Source organism: Nyctereutes procyonoides, unplaced genomic scaffold, assembly GCF_905146905.1.
Source record: "Nyctereutes procyonoides isolate TBG_1078 unplaced genomic scaffold, NYPRO_anot_genome, whole genome shotgun sequence".
Taxonomy (NCBI): Eukaryota; Metazoa; Chordata; class Mammalia; order Carnivora; family Canidae; genus Nyctereutes; species Nyctereutes procyonoides.
This window is the reverse complement of record NW_026575117.1, coordinates 11,685,599-11,701,555: the sequence shown is the minus strand read 5'-3', so window position 1 is coordinate 11,701,555 and position 15,957 is coordinate 11,685,599.

The window sequence follows — 15,957 nt, the reverse complement described above, 5'->3', positions numbered from 1 at the left end:
ATCACAGAACAAATTTCTCCAGCCCTCCATTGCACAAAACTTGTTGGCTTTCTTTTTTTAACTCTTCAACTTTAAAACATATAATTCATATAATGCGGATGAAAGTAAAAACAGTTGCTTAATATTATATAATGGAAAATTAACTGGCTGCATTATTTTGTTCGATTAATTATTTCAGTGATAACCAGAGCAGCCAATTGTTAGGACTGGTGAGCCGAGGTGATTAGTTTAGAACATAGGCCAGAATTGATCCTGTGGCTAAGTGTGCTCAAGGGCTGCATATTACACCCCCAGCTCTGACCAGCCCTGGACAATTATGTCCCAGAGGTGACAAAAGGAACAAATGAGAATGCAGATGAATTTGCACAAACTAAAGAAAAATATTTACTTTTTAAAGTATGCATCTTGGGCAGCCCGGGTGGCTCAGCAGTTAAGCACTGCCTTCAGCCCAGTGCATGGTCCTGGAGACCCAGGAGAGAGTCCCACGTTGGGTTCTCTGCATGGAGCCTGCTTCTCCCTCTGCCTGTGTCTCTGCCTCTCTCTCTCTCTCTCTCTCTCTCTCTCTCTCATAAATAAATTAAAAATAAATAAAAATAAAAAATAAAATATGCTTCTTATAGCATTATAGCACAGAAGATATAAAATATAAGACACATATCTACAACCCAAATGAAATCTCTCTGGCAAGATTTATTAGAGAACAGGGACAGGGAGCAAAAAGACCTAATTAAGGCTATAAGGAGAGCTTTGGTATGATGAAGAACACTACTCTACCTGGCTGATATCAATATGTCATTTAAAACTCTTACAAATCAGATGCAACTGCTTCAGTGTGTGTTCTCTTTAAGATGAAGGAAGAATTTGCTCACTTTCAAATTGTATTTTGACATTAAACATTTCTGGGTGCATTAATGGTGTCAATACATTTGGGGATACAGGGGATCTAGAAGAATTACTTATTTGCTTATGCATTCATCTCTTGGTTATATTTTCAAAATAATTCTATTTCTTCTTCTAAGATTTTCCCTGTGACAGGGAATAGTATCACAGGCTCTTTGAAATATGATGGCTAACAAAGATAAACTGTAGGCCATGACAACAGGTCTCCCTTGATTCAGCAGATCTCAATCAAAAAGCAGACAGAAGTCTTGTTGAGTCAATATTTAATTCTATGGCCATTTATTCATACTCGTTTCCAAGAAGTATGAACTAAGTAATATGGATATTCAAAAGCCAATGATTGTAGTCTGGCATGTAAGGAGATCAGAAGTTGCTACTCTTTTCTAACAAGTAAAAAAACTGAATAAACTGAAAAAATCAACAACTCTTCTTAGATCCACCAGAGAAGTGAGGTCATAGGGCAAGATTCTACCCCCAAAATTGGAAAGACAGATAGATGAAAACAAACAATCACAACTTATGGCAATAAAATCCCAAGTGTGAAAACCTCCTTGGGAACCAGTACTGGGGTAGGAAAATAGGAACTGCAATTAACAAATTGATAGAGGCTCAATGGGGACAAATCTGAGAGCTAATCACAGATGGGGCTCCATGTTTTTGTGACTTTTATTTCTAAAAGCTCTACCAGGTCCTCACTGTGAATATCAGATAAAACTCCTCCTACATCAGGAAGAAGGAATGGAAAAGAACTACTTTTTATTAAGTCTAGGTGTTGTTGTTGTTGTTGTTTTTACAAAGCTTGCCCTCAGGAGAAACTATTTTGCCAGAGCCTAACCTACTGGGGCTTACCAGAGCCTAACCTACCTGAGAGAAGGGAAATACCAAATTTCAGGCTCCTATATCCATCATGTCCCACTTAAGGGGTTGAAACTGAGATGTGCTGGTGAAATTCATAGCCTAGGGCCATCATCAAAACACTGGGATCTAATCATAACACCATAGACTATATCCAGCACCCTGACACCTTACCATCACATTACTAAAGACCTACTGACTGCAGTTTCTTTTACCTGGTATATTGGATCCATCTTTCAACAAAAATTATAAGGCATACTAAAAAGCAGTAAACACAGTTTACAGAGATTGAACAAGCACTAGAGTTGGTCAGATATGGGAGGAATTTTTGAATTATCAGACCAGGAATTAAAAAAAAACACAATTAATATAATAAGGGCTTTAATGGAAAAAGTAGATAACATGCAAGAGCAGAGGGATAATATAAGCAGAGATATGGAAATTCTGAGAAAGAATGAAAAAGAAACACTAGAGATCAAAAACACTGTAAGAGAAATGAAAAATGCTTTTGATTATCTCAGTAGGAGACTGGACACAGCTGAGGGAAGAATCTCTGAGTTGAGTATATGACAGTAAAAACTTTGAAAACTGAAAAGCAAGAGAAAAAAAGGCGAGGAAAAAGAATAAAATATCCAGGGGCTCTGGGATAAATACAAAAGCTGTAACACACACAGTAGGACTATTATAAGAGTAAAGAAAGAAAGGAACAGAAGCGATATTTGAAGCAGTAATAACTGAGAATTTCTCACAACTGATGTCTGACACCAAACCACAGATCTAGGAAACTCAGAGGACACCAAATAGGATAAACCTAAAAAAAAAGAAAGAAAGAAAATCAAAGATAAAGAAAAAATTTGAAAGAAGCTAGAGGAACAAAACTTTACCTATAGAGGAAAAAACAAGAATTATATCTCATGCTTCCTCAGAAATGATGCAAAAAAAAAAAAAAGTGAAATGTTTGCATTGAGAGAAAAAACTACCAACCTAGATTTCTGTACCCTTTGAAATTACCCTTCTAAAATGAAGGAAAAATAGACTTTCTCAGACAAACAAAAGTTGAAGGAATTTGTTGCCAGTATACCTGGTTGCAAGAAATGTTAAAAGAAGTTCTTAAGAGAAAAGAAAAATGATATAAGTCAGTAACTTGGATCTACATAAAGAAAGGAAGAGCTTGGGATGCCTGGGTGGCTCAGCAGTTGGGTGCCTGCCTTAGGCTCAGGTCGTCATCCCAGGATCCAGGATTGAGTCCCGCATCAGGCTCCCTGTGAGGAGCCTGCTTCTCCCTCTGCCTGTATCTCTGCCTCTCTCAGTCTGTGTCTCTCACAAATAAATAAATAAATCTAAAAAAAAATAAAGGCCAAGATTGTCAGAGCAGATCAAAAAACAAAGTTCGACTATATATTATGTGCTAGTAGCCCACTTTGAATATAAAGTCACACATAAATTAAAAGTAAAAGAATTGGAAGATATATACTATGCTAACACTAAAAAATTGGTCATCCACATGCAGAAGAATGAAACTAGACCACTCTCTTGCACCATACACAAAGATAAACTCAAAATGGATGAAAGATTTAAATGTGAGACAAGACTCCATCAAAATCCTAGAGGAGAACACAGGCAACACCCTTTTTGAACTTGGCCACAGTAACTTCTTGCAAGATACATCCACGAAAACAAAAGAAACAAAAGCAAAAATGAACTATTGGGACTTCATCAAGATAAGAAGCTTTTGCACAGCAAAGGATACAGTCAACAAAACTCAAAGACAACCTACAGAATGGGAGAAGATATTTGCAAATAACATATCAGATAAAGGGCTAGTTTCCAAAATCTATAAAGAACTTATTAAACTCAACACCAAAGAAACAAACAATCCAATCATGAAATGGGCAAAAGACATGAAGAGAAATCTCACAGAGGAAGACATAGACATGGCCAACATGCACATGAGAAAATGCTCTGCATCACTTGCCATCAGGGAAATACAAATCAAAACCACAATGAGATACCACCTCACACCAGTGAGAATGGGGAAAATTAATAAGGCAGGAAACAACAAATGTTGGAGAGGATGCGGAGAAAAGGGAACCCTCTTACACTGTTGGTGGGAATGTGAACTGGTGCAGCCACTCTGGAAAACTGTGTGGAGGTTCCTCAAAGAATTAAAAATAGACCTGCCCTACGACCCAGCAATTGCACTGTTAGGGATTTACCCCGAAGATTCAGATGCAATGAAACGCCGGGGCACCTGCACCCCGATGTTTCTAGCAGCCATGTCCACAATAGCCAAACTGTGGAAGGAGCCTCGGTGCCCATCGAAAGATGAATGGATAAAGAAGATGTGGTTTATGTATACAATGGAATATTACTCAGCCATTAGAAACAACAAATACCCACCATTTGCTTCAACGTGGATGGAACTGGAGGGTATTATGCTGAGTGAAGTAAGTCAATCGGAGAAGGACAAACAGTGTATGTTCTCACTCATTTGGGGAATATGAATAATAGTGAAGGGGAATATAAGGGAAGGGAGAAGAAATGTGTGGGAGATATCAGAAAGGGACACAGAACATAAAGACTTCTAACTCTGGGAAATGAACTAGGGGTGGTGGAAGGGGAGGAGGGCGGGGGGTGGGGGTGAATGGGTGACGGGCACGGAGGGGGACACTTGACGGGATGAGCACTGGGTGTTATTCTGTATGTTGGTAAATTGAACACCAATAAAAATTAATTTATAAAAAAAAAAAAGAAAGAAAATGGAAGTGGCTATATTAATGTCAAACATAGCAGAATAAGGAAACTTATCAGAAATAAAGAATAACAGTACACAATGATAAACAGCACAATTTTTTTAAAGATTTATTTATTTGAGAGCAGCCCAGGTAGCTCAATGGTTGAGTGTCTGCCTTCAGCCCAGGGCATGATCTTGGGGATCCAGGATCGAGTCCCACATCAGGCTCCCTGCATGGAGCCTGCTTCTCCCTCTGCCTGTGTCTCTGCCTCTCTCTGTGTGTGTCTTTCATGAATAAATAAATAAATAAATCTTTAAAAAAATTTATTTATTTGAGAGAGAGAGAGCGAGCAGGGGGGAGGGGCAAATGGAGAAGGAGAGAATCTCAAGCTGACTCTGCACTGAGTGTGGAGCCTGATGTAGGGCTTGCTTTCATGACCCATGAGATCATGGCCTGAGCCAAAAGCAAGAGTCAGACACTTAAATGATGGAGCCACCCAGGCACCCCAAAGGGCACAATATTCTAAGAAGATATAACAATCTTTTAAGTCTGTGCACTTAACAACAGAGCATCAAAATATTTGAGGCAAAAACTGATAAGCTGCAAGGACAAATAAATGAATACACTATTATAGATGGTGATTTTAATACTCCTTTATCAGAAATGGGTTGTTCCAGTAGGCAGAAAATCAGTAAGGATGTAGTTGAACACAAAGCACCATCAATCAACTGGATATAACTGACATCAATAAACTACTTCATCCAACAAGAGTAGGTAATATATTCTTCTTAAGTTCCTATGGAGCATTTGCCAAGGTTGACCTCATTCTGTGCCATAAAACAAATTAACAAATCTGAAAGAATAGAAATTATGCAATGTCTGTTCAGACCACAATAGGATTAGACAAGAAATCAGTAACAAAAATATAGCTGGAAAATTCCAAACTACTTGGAGATTAAACAACACTTTTGTCAATGACTCATAAACCAAAGAAGAAAGCTCAAGAGAAATTAAAAGATATTTTGAACTACATCAAAATGAAAATATAGTTTATCAAAATTTGTGAGATTTGGGAAGAATATCATTTCTTCCCAAAAGGAAAATTATAGCCTTGAATGCATATATTAGAAAGAGCCTTTGGCCAAGCTAATGGGAAAGAGAGAGAGAGGGGAGGGGGAAAGATGAATTATTAATATCATAAATGAAAGAGGAACATCACTACACATCTCATGAACATTAAAAGAATAATAAAGGAATATTATGAACAACTCTATGCCCAGATAGTTGAAAACTAGATGAAATGGAAAAAAGTTTTAAAGACATAATCTGTCAAAACACACATAAGTAGAATAAACAATTTGAATAAGCATATATCTAATAAATAAATTGAATCACTAATTAGTAACTTTCCAAAACAGAAAGCACCAGGCCCAGATGAATTCACTGGTAAATTCCATCATCATTTAAGGAAGAAATTGTACCAATTATCTACAATCTCATCCAAAAGATGGAAGCAGAGGAAATATTTCCTAACTCATTCTATGAGGCCAACATCACCCTAATATTAAAATCAAACAAAGACATTATAAGAAAACTACAGCCAATCTCTCCTTAAAAAGAATGCAAAAATCCTCAGCAAAATGTTAGCGAATCTAACCCAACTACATATAAAAAAGATTTATATACCATGATAAAAGAGGAATTATTCCAGATATACAAGGCTGGCTGAACATTCGAAAAAAAAAAAACAATTAATGTAATTCATTACATCAAGAGGCTAAAGAAGAAAGTCTCATGATTATATCAATTGATGCAAAAAAGAATATTAGACCCATTACCATTTACATTAATGCCAAAAAAGAAATACTTAAGTTTAAATCTAACAAAATATGTACATCTATATGTGATAAATAGAACTCTGATAAATAGAAATCAAAGACAAATAAATGGAGAGATATTCCATGTTTATGGATAGTAAGACTCAACATTGTGACAATGTAGTCCTTCCTGACTTGATGTATAGATTCAGTGTAATTCCAATCAAAAGCTGAGTAAGTTTTTTTGAGGTTATCAACAAACTGATTCTGAAGTTATATGAAACGAGCTAAGATCTAAAATAGCTAATGCAATATTGAAGGAGAACAATGTTGGAACATTGACACTACTAAAGCTACAGTACTCAAGACACCGTGGTATTGGTGAAAAATAGACAAATTGATCAATAGAACATATTAGAGAACCCAGAAATAGATATGTATAAGTATAGCTAACTGGTCTTTTACAAAAGAATAAAAATTATATAATGGAGCAAAGATAGTCTTTCCAACCAATGCTGCTAAAACACCTGGACATCCACATGCAAAAATCAATCTAAACACAGACCTTACACTGTTAACAAAAATTAGCTCAAACTTTATCACAGATCTAAATCCAGAACACAAAACTAAAAACTCCTGCAAGATACTATAGGAGAAAACCTAAATGGTCTTGGGTATGGTGCTGATATTTTACGTACAACACTAAAGGCATGATCTATGAAAGAAACAATTGATAAGGTCAGGCCTCATTAAAATTTAAAACTTCTACTCTGTTAAAGACAATATCAAGAGAATGAGAAGAAAAATCACACATCTGAGACATGACTATTACCGAAATATACAAAGAACAGTTAGAACTCAAATACCCACAATTTGCTTCAATGTGGATGGAACTGGAGGGTATTATGCTGAGTGAAATAAGTCAATCGGAGGAGGACAAACATTATATGTTCTCATTCATTTGGGGAATATAAATAATAGTGAAAGGGAATAGAAGGGAAGGGACAAGAAATGGGTAGGAAATATCAGAAAGGGAGACAGAGCATAAAGACTCCTAACTCTGGGAAAAGAACTAGGGGTGGTGGAAGGGGAGGAGGGCGGGGGGTGGGGGTGAATGGGTGACGGGCACTGAGCGGGGGCACTTGACGGGATGAGCACTGGATGTTACTCTGTATGTTGGCAAATTGAACACCAATAAAAAAATACATTTATTATTAAAAAAAAAGATCTCAGTAACAGTAAAACTAACAACCCAATTAAAAAATAGGTAAAAGATCTGAACAGACATTTCACCAAAGGAGATAGACAGATGGCAAGTAAGCTCATGGGAAGATGTTTATTATCATATGTCATTGGAGAATGGCAGATTAAGAACTATGATGAGATAACACTACACACTCACTAGAATGACCAAAATCCCAAAACTGACCACAAAAATGCTGAGGAAGATGTAGAGCAATAAGAGTACTCATCCAATCCTGGTAGGAATGCAAAATGGTAACAGCCACTTTGGAAGAGAGCCTGGAGATTTCTTAGAAAACGAACCATACTCTTCCCTTACCATCCAGCAAATGCATTCTTTGGTATTTACTCAAGTGAATGGAAAACTAGGTCCACACAAATAACCTGCATATGGCTGTTTATAGCAGCTTTGTCCTCAATTCTTAAAATTTGGAAGCAACCAATGGGTCATTCAGTGAGTTAATGGAGAAATAAACTATGGTACGTTCAGACAATGGAATATTATTTGAGGTTAAAAAGAAATGAACTATCAAGTTAGGAAAGGGCATGGATGAACCTTAAACTCGTATTACTCAGTAAAAGAACCGAATCTGAAAAAGTTACATATTGCATAATTCCAATTGGGTGACATTCTGGTAAAGGCAAAACCATGGAGACACTAAAAGGATCAGTGGTTGCCAGAGGTTAGGGGAGAGAGAGAGAGAATCAGTAGAGAACAGAGGATTTTTAGTGCAGGGGAACTATTCTGTATGATACTATAATCAAGGATATAGGTCAGTATCCACTTGTCAAAATCCATAGAATGTTTAACACCAAGAGTGAACTCTAAAGTTCTGTCTGTGAGAAAGGGCAGTTGGTCCCATTCTTACCAGTCCTCAAGACCTTCCTCTTCCCTAACCACTGCCTTTTGGGCCAGCTTGGGAGCTCCCTGGCCTTGGGCAATACAGATACTAATGGCTAGTCAAGTTCAAGTGATGAACTTCCAGACTCTGGTGACCTACGTCCCAGAGCCAACCACTAGTGCATATGCTGGGGAATCTGGGCTTCCAACATGAACGGATTCCTTAAGAAAAAGGAAAAAAAAAAGAAAAAGAACGTAAACTATGGATGTTGGGTGATAATGATGTGGCATTTGTAACAGAGGGACCACTCTGGGACAGGATTTGATAGTGAGGGAGGCTGCACATGTGTAGGGGCAGTGGGGCATGGTAACTCTATACTTTCTGCCCCATGTTGCTGTGAAGCTAAAAATGCTCCATAGAATAAAGTTTATTAATTTGTAACAAAAAATCAATCAATAGTTTTGATTTTAATAAGATGTTACTAGCATACCCTAGCTCTTAGCCTCTAGGTCTTGCTGCTTTGCAGAATCTTTCTATAAATATTTCAGTTTCTAACCACTAATGATGAGGGGATAGCCTTGGGAATAGCATGAATTAGTGCAATGGATTCACCCCCAAGAAATGTTTCCAAGACAGACAACAAATGTATTTTGAAGTACTTAGTACTGTATTAAATGGAACACAATATACTATACAACTGGGAAACATGAATTAGCTTAGTCGGGTGGAAGGATAATATTAATTTTTCTTCATCATCATGGCCCCCACCGCTGCCACCTACCCTAACATTTACTGAACACTCACTCTGTGCCAGACACCGTGCTAGCGCTTTAGATGTACTTTCCCAGTTAAATCTCACGCAACCCTATGGGGCGGGCTCCAGTGTCCCTGTTTTACTGATGAGATGTTGAGAGGTGCTGTACTCTTGGGACACCTGCCAGTCTGCATTAAAATTTGTAGGTTCAATTCAGTTTCTTTTCTTTTTCTTTTTCTTTTTTTTTTTTGAACAGATTTGCGTATATACCCATGCACGGGAAAACAACATCTAGTGTTTTCTAAAAATATTTCTGAAGCACAGTAGGTAAAGGAAAACCTTTATATAAGGCGGTCATCTGGGGCTATTTATCTGGTCGGTCGATTCTATTTATGACAAAAATAAGCTTTACTGTCCAGAGGGGTGCATCTAGGCCAGATAGCCATCTGCAAGCACATATAGCAAGCATGTTTAGCTAGAGACAGTGGGCAGGGCTTGAAGGTCGGGGTGAAATTCTCTTTAATAATTTAGAAATAAAGCAAATAAGGTTAATGGCTGAGAGAGTAATATGTGACAACGTGATTAAGCCCTGAGAGTGTCCACTGAGGAGTCACCTATAAATGTGCCAAGTTAGGGAAGCACCCAAGACTTCAAAGCACAGGAGTACCTTCAAAGACTAGAATGGTTGTGATTTTTAATTTAATATGAACAAGCTTGACCATTTTTTTTTGGTATCTTTTCTGAGGATACACCTTCTGATTAAAATAAGGAATCAAGTAAGAGAGGATTAATGGTCCAAAAATTGGATAGCTGTGCCCCAGACTTGGATCCCAGAACAGTTATATCACTATTCCTTGTAAATTCGTATTTCTATACCCACCCTTTATTAAGTGTTTACTGTATGTCAGGCCGTTTACACACATTTCCCAAATAATCTTAAAGAAAAATCTTTAAAGCAACTTGTTATATCCACTTTGCTGGCGGAAAATAAAAAAGCCTTGTGTAAGTCAGACAGCTAAGTATATGGCAGAGACAGCATTCAAACATTAGCTTGTTTGGTTCTAAATCCACACTTCAAAGCACTGTCTGGTTTTATACATCAGTCATCCGTTAGTTGTAATGGTATGAGTCCAACCCTTGGAAGTGGACAGTCTTGACATAGCATCAACATCAAGTTTCTGAATTTAAGAGCCCTATGCCGAACTCCGTGCGTTCCCCAGGAGCTACAAACACTATCTCAGGAGGTCCCTTGGCAGGCAGCTGGCTGACCTTTTCCAGCGACGCCTTTATCTTTTTGTGTGCTTTCATTTGAACTGAAGCAAGAACTTTGTAGAGGCTATAAAAGAATTATTCGAGAATGCCTGAATCTATATTATGGGTGTAACAGCAAAAACAGATACTGTAAGGAATTACAAATGGCACAAAGGGAGAATATTAACTTCCACATTTGTTTTCTAGTTATTATACGAAGTTTGAAACTCTCATCCATTGGTTGGCTTTAGGAAATGCCTTTATATTCTTTTTTCCTTCTTCTTTTTTTTCTTGTAGAGGCAACTGTCATGGATCAAAATCATTTCCTTGTAAAGGGGGTTTTAATAATAATTGGGAAGAAAGCCCAGGCTCTCTAGTTTTAGTGTTAGTTCTCCAAAGTTCAGACTTTACTCCGGAGGGCCTTTATCACCTGTGTTGCTAAACTATAGCCGCTTTGCAGATCTGTTCAAAGTCAGCATTTAAGAGGATGGCTTTCCTCAGTGGGCCCTGCAGGGTGTCTGCCCACCAGCATTAGCACTGGCAAGTGATTCTGGTCTGTGAGGCACTGTAACTCTGCCTCCTGTCTCTCCTACCTGTGTTCTGTTTTGTAGGGGCAGAGGCTGGACATTGGGAAGCCAGTTTATAATCTCCTGGGAAGAATGGTCTCCAGATTGGGACAAAAAAAAAAAAAAAAAAAAAAAAAAAGGCCTTCTCCACTGTTCTTTCATCTTGAGGTTGAGGAAATACAGATTCTTCCCTATATCTGATATAAACAGTAATCATCCTGTTTGGCTACAACTATCTTTCTGAAAGCTCTCTGCTTAACTATTTCAGATTTGCTGGAATATAAATTATATATATATATATATATATATATATATATATATATATATTTATAAAAGCCAAGTTGTATTTCCTATAAAACTATAATTGTCTGGGCAAATCAGTGGGTTAATTCAGCCAAAGAAGCAGCTGTGGAGCTGGTGTTCCGTGGTCACAGAGCAACCCTCCAATCTGCACAGCCTCTGGAAAATGTGTTTCTCTGAGAAGAAAGCAGAGGGAAGCACACAGTATCAGTACCCAGAGCTCATGCTCAGGGATGAGTGATCTTCAAATGAGGATGGTACAACATTGACACCCCTGGTCTCCTATGCTTTGTTCCAGTTCAGACATTTAGATAGGACTGACCCCATATAGGAAGGATTGTTTTGCCCTTACACCAGCACTTAATGTGGGGCCACACCCAGGGTGGTGGTGGTGCCATAAAATGTTTCTTTAGTGAATTAAAGTTAAAAGAGTAAATGCAGATGTAAAAGATAATAAATCTCACCACTGGACTTTAAATTAAAAGAAGAAGAAGAAGCAAAAAAGGATGCGTTGTGACTTTTAAACAGACTATTGACTTTTGCTGGGGTGCACAGCTCACACGGTGATTAGGAGTCTGAACCATAATTGTTCTTGTCATCCACACACTGGGCTATAGTCGATATCTTTTTATCATATACATTTTTAATCATGTATTAATAAACAAGAAGTTTGTATCTTATCGATGATTGGATTATATTATTGACTAACTCCGCAATTCTACACATGGCTTCTGAAAATATCAACAAGGTCAAAATGCAAAGATCAAGTAAAGTGCTTCAAAGACATAAAAATTAGACTTTTCTCTCTTTGTGTGACTCTCGTGTGGAATGATTCTAAGGAGAGTGGAGGAGTTTTGAAATTATTTCCGAATTGAATAAATGGTTCTGTCCAGACTAAATAAAATAATTTTTTTAAAAAGTGAAACTCAAATTATCTTCATCATCCTGGAATAGGGAAAGTGTTTTTGTTTTTCCAACATTCTGGTTGAATCTAATCTGTCGCAACAGAATTTGATCTGGGCTGCTTTAAGAATTCTCATTGAAGTTATAAGGAAATAAGGCCCCTGCCAAGCAGAAAATGTTTACTTCACCACTTGCCAAAAGGATTAGGATTTTCTCCTTCCAAGGCTGGGCTCTTCATATTATGATTCTCCCTCTCCCTCTCCCCGGACACCTCCCTGCTCTGCAATACCATCCTTCCCATCTATGGAATTTATTCCTGGTGTGGGTTGCCTGGATGCTGGGAGAATTAGACAAGCTATGGGTAGAAAAATCTCAACGTGATTCAGTTCCATTTTAGATACTCTCATGTGACAGCATATATTTTAACCATTCTTCTTTCTTCTTGCTCTTCATTAAAACCTCTAGCATAAATTTAACAATGGCTCTTCCATCATCTGAAGTCACCGAGAAACCAAAGGAGACATGTTTCTCTGGACCTCACCTCAAATACCACCACCACCCCAACCCTCCCCGGGCAGGTCTGGCCTGGGAAGTGTCTTCTCTCTTGTAACCACATTCCCACTCCTTCCAATTATTCTTGCCCTTTCTAAAAATTCCCTTTAATTCCCTGACTCTCCTCAAACTTGTATCTTTAGCTTTCCTTTTGAAGTCCGGTTGATTGTGCCAGTGTTCTTTCTTGGTTTCCTTAACGTGCTAAGTTTATTTAAGATGTTTCCATTGGGAGGAAGCAAAGTGATTGGTACCTGGGATCTCTCTTTACTGTTTTGCAACTTCTTTTGAGCCTTTAACTATTTCCAAATACAAAAGATTTTTAAAAAATAAATCAGGTCTGAAAAAAACAAAAACAAAAAAATAAAATAAAAAATAAATAAATAAAAAATAAATAAATCAGGTCTGCGTGTGCTTAAAGGCAATCTCACCTACAGCTTGTATTTGCATGTTAATACAAATATTTCTGCACTCTCTGGGCATAATCCTATAAGTCACAATTACATTTTTGATGGTGAGGGGTGTTGGGTAGAGAGATTATCTTTTTTTTTTTATTACAGACGTTATCTCCCATTTTGGAGTTTTAACTACTTTCAGAGAGGAGATTTGGGGGCATGGTGATAGAGTATGAAGGGGACGGGAGGACAAACAGACTTTAAGCAAAAGAATAAGAAAATTATTATCCTTGCGCTAGATTGAAAGGAGATAATCAAAAGCACAAACACCTTGAATGTTCACATAAAGTAAAGTCCTGTCTTTTCACAATGAAATGTATTCAAATAGAATTAATACTCCTTTGGAGTTCTACATTTGCATCGGTTAAATATGATAATAATACCTTATGTATATAGTGATTTACACTTTTCAAAATTCACATTTTTATCTCTTTGGTATTCATAAAAAATTCTGTGACACAAAGAGAGATTACTATTCCCATTTAAATATGATTGCATGTCAGAGAGAAGATCAGAATACTTTCTTAGGAGAAGCTGAGACTTGAACCCATACTTTCCAATTCCTAGTCAGATGGTCATCCTACTTCACTCTATATATTATTAGAATAACCAGCGCGGACTTTCTGTTTTAATCTATATGTGCAACAAGAACCACTGAAGTTGTTTAATTCGCTTGGGAAAAAATAATCACTTTAAATAGTAACAATATCCTGAAAAAGTCACATCCTGTGAATGTTACTTAATGAACATGTTTCCTTATCTACCATATTGTGACTTTCTTGTATGAAACTTTCTGGAGTCTTTCTCTGCAGCTCTTCCCCTTTCTGGTAACATTTTTGATTCTCTTCTTTCCCCCTCTAGTATTCTCCTTTACCCTGGTTTAATGTAGAAATCAGCTATTTCCTTCCAGTCTGTCTTTTAATTCTCTTAATAATGTCTTCAGCATAACAAGTTTTTTATTTTGATGAAACTCAATTTTGGGGGTGTGCTCGTGCCTTCGCTATCACGAGTAGCAGCTTTTGCCTAACCCCAGGGCACCGAGATTTTCTCCAAGAAGTTTTATAATTTTACAGTTAAATCTGTGATGTATTTTGAGTTCATTTCCGTACAAGGTGTGAGGGTTCGGTTGTGGCTCATTGGTTTGTTGACACATGTCCGATTATTCTAATGCCATTTGTTGAAAGGAGTATGTTTTCTCCCCTACGTTGGCTTTGCATCTTTGTCGAAAACTGGTCTTATTTGTGTGGATCTGTTTCTGGATTCTTGATCTCTTCCATTGATCTCTGTGTCTATCACTCTGTCAATACCCCCACTGTCTTGATTTCTGTAGCTATATGGTAATTCTAATCATCGGGAAGTGTGATTCTTCCAACTTTACTCTTATTTTTCAGAATACCTTTTGCTAGTCTACATTCTTTCCTATACCTCTTTCTTTCCATATAATTTTAGAAGCAAGTTTTTTCTATTCACAAAGAACTCTACTGGTATTTTGATAAGAATGACATTAAACCTACAGATCAATTTGGGGAGAATTAATTTCTTTCCCATACTGAGTCTTCAAACCCATGAACATGAAATGTCTTTACATTTATTTAGGTTTTCTTTTATTTATTTTATCAGTTTTTCATATTCTTAGCTTAGCAACCCTCTCTATATTTTATTAGGTTTACACCTGAGCATTCCTTTTTATGAAACTATTTTAAATATTCTTGTTTTCAATTTTAGTTTGTTTGTATACAGAAATATAATTGATTTTGCACATTAACTTTGTATCCTGCAACTTTGCTGGAGTAACTTATTGGTTCTAGATTCTTTTTATAGATAATTTGGCATTTTCTACATAGAAAATCATATTGTGGGCAGCCCGGGTGGCTCAATGGTTGAGTGTCTGCCTTCAGCCCAGGGCATGATCCTGGAGACCAGGGATCAAGTCCCATGTCGGGCCCCCTACATGGAGCCTGCTTCTCCCTCTGCCTGTGTCTCTGCCTCTCTCTCTCTCTCTCTCTCTCTCTCTCTCTCTGTCTCATGAGTAAATAAATAAAATCTTAAAAAAATAAAATCATATTGTCTGCAAAGAATTGTACTCCTTCCTTTGCAATTTGTGTGTCTTTTCTTTTTTTGTTGCTTTATTATAAGTCAGACAACCCAATCAAGTTTCAATGTTCATTTTTTTGTGCCCAATATAATGTATACTTTCTGATGTCGTATGTTTCAAAGTTGTTTCTTATAGATTTCATCATATGAGATTTTACCTCCTTCAATAATAGTTTTCTTTTTCGGTTTCCAACCAGTGAGTCAACAGAGGAAGCCAGCTAAAATTTTATTCATCTTTATTATCTTTGAACAATTTAAATGCCCCTACTTCCCATAAATACTGAAGCCATGCTAAAGTCCTTTCAAAAAAACACAAATGATCCTAAGAAGTCAACAAAATTCTAAAATTCTTATTAATTTGGCAATTTTCTAATGAAGAGTTTATCTTCTAAGAAGACTAGGATATTATAGATTCCTTTTTTAAAATTTCTTCGCAGATCAGACACCTGCTATGTCACAGAATACAGCTAGATAGGTTAAATTATTTTTAAGATTTTAAAAACTTATTTGACAGAGAGAGAGAGAGAGAGAGCACAAGCAGAGAGAGTGGGAGAGGAAGAAGCAGGCTCCCTGCTGATTAGAGTCTGATGTGGGTTCGATCCCAGGACCCAGGGATCATGACCTGAGCTGAAGGCATTTAATCGACTGAGCCACCCAGGCACCCTAGATAGGTTAAATTAATTGAGTCACCTTG